Source organism: Phoenix dactylifera, chromosome 5, assembly GCF_009389715.1.
Source record: "Phoenix dactylifera cultivar Barhee BC4 chromosome 5, palm_55x_up_171113_PBpolish2nd_filt_p, whole genome shotgun sequence".
NCBI lineage: Eukaryota > Viridiplantae > Streptophyta > Magnoliopsida > Arecales > Arecaceae > Phoenix > Phoenix dactylifera.
In genome coordinates this window covers 11993838-12000606 of record NC_052396.1, presented here as the reverse complement: position 1 = coordinate 12000606, position 6769 = coordinate 11993838, and positions in this window count along the sequence as shown.

Below are 6769 nucleotides of genomic sequence, written 5' to 3'. Positions count from 1 at the left end.
TTTCTAGCTAGTGTAAATTTGTTTCTGCAGTAGTTATCGAAATGTCTTAATATATGCCCTGACTTTGTAAAAAGTGCTATAGTGACTTTGGTTTAGGATGGGTCCTAAGTTATTTTGGCCAACTTAGCGCCTTTCTCTTTCGATCACATATGGTAAACCAAGTACATGACACATCCTGATTGAATTGGATAAACCACTTGGTGAGCTAAGCGAGCGATGTTCATGAACAGTTTGGTTCATCTACATCTCTGTCTAGATTTAATCCAATTGGGGTATGATCTCATACACACATCAATCTTAGTCGAAATCTTTTTTCACAGAGATATCTTAAATCAATTCGAACATTATACATGATCATTAAACATTCATGATTAATCCTTGTGCCAATGAAGCATTGGCCCCACCTTCCTTTCAACTAAATACAAACATTTACCCCAACAGCTACCATAAATTAGTAGGAAGTAGTGTTGGTGACAGGATGATTAACATGGCATAGCTCATTCTTTGTCTTGATAATCAAATCAAAACTAAAACCACATCTAACCAACCAAACCTCCCCACCTGGTATCTGGATTTCTTTTCTTCATCACCTACACATTTCCTATCTTGATTGATGTGGGAGTGAGGCCCACCACCATTTGGCACCATTTAGCTAGGTAGAAAACATAGAATAATTGGCACTTTGGCAGGCTTTGCAAACTGGCAACCAGGTGATACATGCCATGGGGGTAGCTGATGGGACCATCAATCCTTGCAAATCACATCTAATTCAGGTCAAAAACTAGAGATGTTCTCAGATTGTACAAGTAATTGCTACTTCGCAAGAGCCTGCAAAATTAAACCATGGTTTCTTATGAGAGAGAGCTTAATTTCATTTGCTGTTGTGCTAGAAATTCATCCTAAACGTATTATATATAAACACACACACATGCACACTCTTATTTTGTGGACTCAAACAAGCCTAACATGCTCAAACCCCTACCCAAAATATCAGGATTATCAAAAGCTGATCTGTATGCTATGTCATATATACATTCTCTTTCATTGAATTGGAAAACTAAGTAATATTACTATTACTAAAAAATAATTGACTTTTAGTAGTAGTCGTGACCGCCGCTAAAAGTTTCAAAAGCCGCCATTATATATATTTAGTGGCGGCCGTAGTGGTCGCCACACTCGTCACTAAAAGTCGCATCGCTAAAACAATTAGTGACCCAAAATGCGGCAGCCACTAAAAAGAGCTCTTTAGTGGCAGTTAGATCGTAGTCATTAAAACATCAAGGTTTAGGGCTGCTGCAAGAGAACTTTTCGGTGGCGACCATAATGTGGTCACAGAAGGATGCTTTTTGTGGCTTTTGCAAGTGACTGCCACTAAAAGTGGCCACACACTGAAAGATTATATTTTTTGTAACAGTCACTAATCACTGCCACTAATAGTTTCTTTAGTAGCGGCCTCCTAGAGCCACTAAAAGATCTACAAATTGTGATAGTCAATGATGGCCGCCACTAATATATCTTTATTGGTGGTCGCATGATCACTAAAAGTAGTATATTCTATTATAAAGTGGCATCTGCTAAAAGTATCCTTAAGTGGCAGGAGCCACAAAATTATATAATAATACACCTAGATTAATAAATTACTTTCATGTCCAAAAGCTTTCAAATCTACCTCAAGCAAAGACAATAAGGATTTCATTCTTACTCCAATAATATTTCAATATGACAAAAATAAATAACTCAAAAACATTCATAAAACATTCATAGAAAAATATCCATACATCCTACGGTGATTGTTAATTTCAAATTTCAAATATTTCAATTCAAGTTTAGAACAACTCATACAACTCACAATATTCAATTATACTTGTTTCAACTTCGTGACTTCCAACATTTGAATCCACTCTCAACGGTCTTGTCCCTCATCTAATTGTTTTCCTAATTCAAAAGTAAATTGGATAACAAAAATAATGTCATATAACTAGGAATAAAAGGTCAAAGATGATATGTATAACACACTACACAAAAAAGAATAGAAAAAACTAAAATATATTCTTTACAATCCTTTAATGATATTAGTAATACTTTGTATCTTATTGTTTTCAATAAATATACAAGTTCAATTACCTATATACGAATTTTTTTTTTCAAGAAAGGTAGAACTTACCATATTAAAAGTCCCATGAGACATCATGCTACTCCTCATCTCCTCCATAAAACAGTGAATTTCAACCTATTATCTTCAATTTTTTTCCTTTCCTCTTTGATCATTATTTTTAATTGTCCTATTTCATCTTCAATTTTCTCATTATGCTTGTTTGCTTCTTTCAATTTTCTGCATGAGTTGGAGCTTTTCCAAACACAGAAATAGGTGTTGGACCTAATTCGTATCCATGTACACATCCATGCCTCTCTAATTCCATCATTTGAGGCATGAAACGGGCCTATCAAACCAAAAATTTTCTTCGTAGAAATGATTTTGGCAGGATATATCTTCTAATTCGAGAAGAATTATATAGAGCGACAAAAGAAAAATTAATGTAGAAGTCGAGATCTACCTTCTGAAAATTTTTAGCTTTTATGAATTTATTTCTACTAGTCATGTCTATTTTAGGAAAGTAAGTTTTATTGGAACTAAGAAGACAAATCTAATCCGAATTGTCCAAGCGTGGACTTCGCTATTATATATAAAGGTTGTGTACCTTAGATTGAGAATTATCAATAAAAGAAAAGAGAACTTAAACCTTTCTTTTCAAAATTTAGGAAACTTAAAGTTTGTAATCATCTAGTGATATTTTGTGATGGCATTCACTTAAAAACTACCATCTAGTGATTGCATTTTTATGGCCACCACTAAGAGTACACCATTTTTGACTGCTAATTGTGGCCACCTCTAAATGGATAATTGTTCATGGCCGCCACAAAAGTTTCCATATAGTAGCTACCTTCTTATGGTCGCCAATAAAGTTATCATTTTGTGGCTACCTTCTTATGGCTGCCACTAAATGTCTGATTTCTTATGAGAGAGTATTACAGCTACCACTATATCATTTAGTGTCCACAACTTTATAGTCATTACTAAAAATGTTACCTTTTGTGGAATCGGTAATGATGACCACTAAAGAGAATCATTAGTGGCGGCTATATAGCTTCTAAATATTTAAGTGTTTGTGAGAACTGAATGTGGCCGCTACTAAATGTCAGAATTTAGTGATAACTCTCTTTGTGGCCGCCATAAAAGTGATCCATTTAGTGTCTACATACTACAGCCGCCATTAAAACTCTAACTTTTGGCACGGGCCGTAGGTGGTCGCCACTATATCATTTAGTGTCCACAACTTTGTAGTTGTTACTAAAAACGTGACCTTTTGTGGGGGTCGGCAATGGCAACCACTAAAGAGAATCATTAGTGACGAGTATATAGCGATTGCTTCTAAATATTTATATTTTTGTGAGAGCTGAATGTAGCCGCCATGAAATGTCGGAATTTAGTGATAACTCCCTTTATGGTTGCCACAAAAGCGATCCATTTAGTGTTTACGTATTACGACCGCTATTAAAACTCTAACATTTGGCACAGGCCATAGGTGGCCACCACAAAAACATAATCTCTAGTGGCTAATTGGGATTGGATGCCACTAAATGGGATTGATTCTTCATTTAGTGAACAATATTTGTAGGCCACCATTAAAAGGCTTATTGTATGGTGTCCATCTCTGGTTCTCTAAAAATGCTATACAGTAAATTGATGTGTTGACTAGTCAACATGTGATTGGCTATGCATGGATTATGCACAGGCCATTCCGAGACCATATAGGTAAGAAGAATTATTAGGTGGATCAAATCCATCATGGAAATTTATCTAATAACTTCATCCAAAGAAATCCACCTAGGATGATTTCACCCTAGGCCGTCCATCTAATAATTTCTCGACAGACGAGTCCCACGTAGCCTGTACATGCACGCAAGCATAACCTTTTTCCTGCAATCTATGCCATGGTTCCTTTATACCAACCATGACATGCCACATGGTTTCTGCCATGACCTCAATCCCTTAGCTAGTCCTTTAGGTTGCAACCAAGGCACGACGTGGGGGAACATACCACACTGCCTCCTCACTTCATTCTCCACACACACATTTCTCCAAGAGTGGCAGGGCGATCTTTTAGCTCCACCCATTTGCTACTTCAAAGATATTTTATATATGGGAGAGCAGAAGGCAGTAGAAGAAAGCAACCAGTAGCTCTCAAAGTAGAAAAGTTCGCTTCCATATAGACTGCAGCTTGTCCCCCAGCAAGAGCATGCACTTGCCCTTAGTAACATTTTTTTTTCAAGAGAAAAAATATGGTAAAATGTGATCAGTGGATAAGAAGATGCAGTCATTTCTTCTTGACATGGATAGGTTATGGCGATGGTCATGTGTGTGCTGTCGCATCAGTGCATGCATGAGTGGATGGGATGACTTAAAGACGTGAATTATTGACAGTATATTTGGTGCCCACAAAGAAAAATTTATACACTAACATCTAAAGATAGCCTTGTCCGAGTACATGCGAACAACTCTGGTTTCTGAGGGGAAGGAAATTATTCTCCCTCCTGTGTTGAGTTCTTCTAAGGTGGTTAATTTATATTTGGGGGTGTTTGATCCCATTGATGGTTAGACTAGAAGCCAATAGAGAACTGTAAGATAAAGTTTGTTTTCCATACATACCATGGATTATCTTAAAGTATAGACAACTGCTGCATGCCTTCGTTTACAAAAGAAGTGGTTGGACTAGCTCCATCTACTTTGTCTAAGCTAAGAGTGTCAAGTTATTTCTCCGTCTGAGGATAAGGAAAAAATTGTTACTAGTTGTCATGGTTATCTTGTTCTTGGGTCGGATACCATGATAGATCTTGTATGCTAGTAGTGAATCTAATTATATATGAATAAAACAACTAATAGGTAAAATGATTAATTGTTATCACACAAAGAGATATGCGAGAGTTACCAAGTTCAAAGACTAGATAGCAATCAATCTATATTCTTGGAGGCTAAGCAAAATGTAGTAAGCTGGAAATGATAGACGGAACATAGCAGAATGATAGGCAATATTCAACTACACTTAAATAGATTGTATTATTGCTTCCAAGAGATAAGTGTGGTAGTGTTGAATATCTTTAAAAAAAAATTCTAGAGGAGTTTGTTGAAACTAGAAATCTAAGAATTACGAGCTTCATCTTAGGTTATGCGATTCTTCCAATCTCTCGTTGGATCCAAGCATGCATATATGATCAATTCAGTTATTGGAGAGACCTAGTAAAACCATGGTCGATAACTCATGAAATTTAAGGCCATGCCTTCTTTACCACCTTTTCGGCGAAAAGCTTCTACACTATCTCAACAGTCCATATGATCCTCATGACCTCAAAAAGAAGACAATCGAGCTATTTTTTAGCATCTTGATATCTTATTCAAGCTTTAACTACTAGATGGATGTCACATTTATTAAGCCAAAAATTTTAGATGACACCCACTAGACAAAGCATGATGCAGCTATTTGAGAGTGAATATTGTTCCAAATTTTATTATTATTCTTTTTTTTCCTTTAAATGTCTATTTTATTATCCAACGCTGACTATCTTTCACCCACATATTTTATTGGTGGCAGAGAAGCCAAATGGCCGGAACTAAGCCATTCAACTTTCATATTTGAGGTAGAGTAGGAGATGATAAAGAGAATACTCACTGTTGCTACTAAGAACCAGCCTATCCCAGGCACCGCATGAGGGATGCGATGATGTTGGAGAACTCATTATCAGCTGCTCCAGGATGAGCACTCGTAGCGGGGAGCCGCTACAGAGATCTTAGCTGGGTGCCCGCATGCTAACCTGAAACAACACAAATGAAGAGGTTTTTTCACCGGAATGTATTCAGCAGGAGACTCTCTGACACCTAAGTCAGAATAATGCTTAGGGAATAAAAGGAGGTTTTCTTACAATCTGTTAGGGCATCTGAGCACTTATCTTCCTAAGTTCTCCCTTTTTTTGATGATTGTATATTTGGAGGAGCTTACCTACTATCAAAGTATTAGGACACGTGGGCCGGCTAGGAATGACTAGTCTCAGTATGCCCCGAATATCAGGCGCAAGTATCTTGCATGTGGATGACGTCCTACCTGTCACATTGGCAGAATTTCAATGATCACTGGGCCACCTACTGGGATACTACCAACCATGGGAGCTCTCGAAATACGAATGTAGTCGCATGGCGTCGGTGTCGGTTGGAGAATTCTTTCTCAAAGATCACCGGCCAATAATTAAAATGGTAATTGTTTTGATTTCTTCGGCATGTTGGAAAGAAAGAAATAATAGAATCTTTTTCAACAAGTGAGCCTCCTCTTCTTCCGTTGCTCTAAATGGTTTGACTTCTTTTAGTGATTGGGCAGTCTTATAACATCATAACCATCTTCTTGCTTTTAGCATAATTTGGAATCGGATCAAGAAGAAAATCCAATTTCTATTAAATGGATAAGAGCAACATGTTAATCCCAAGCAATAGAGGTGGCTTCTTCTCATCAATTCTTATTTGCCAACTGTTCAGAACTCTTTCAGATGTTTGCAGATTCTGCTTTATAGTTGGAGCTACTCAGTCGCACTTGTTTGAAAACATTGTCTTATTTTCTATGTTGAATTAAAAGGTTTGATTTTGATAATACAAAATATTTGAGTAAAAAGTTTACGAATGCTTGTTTGGAGTATACAAGAATGCTTACAAGAAGCCAAGATTATT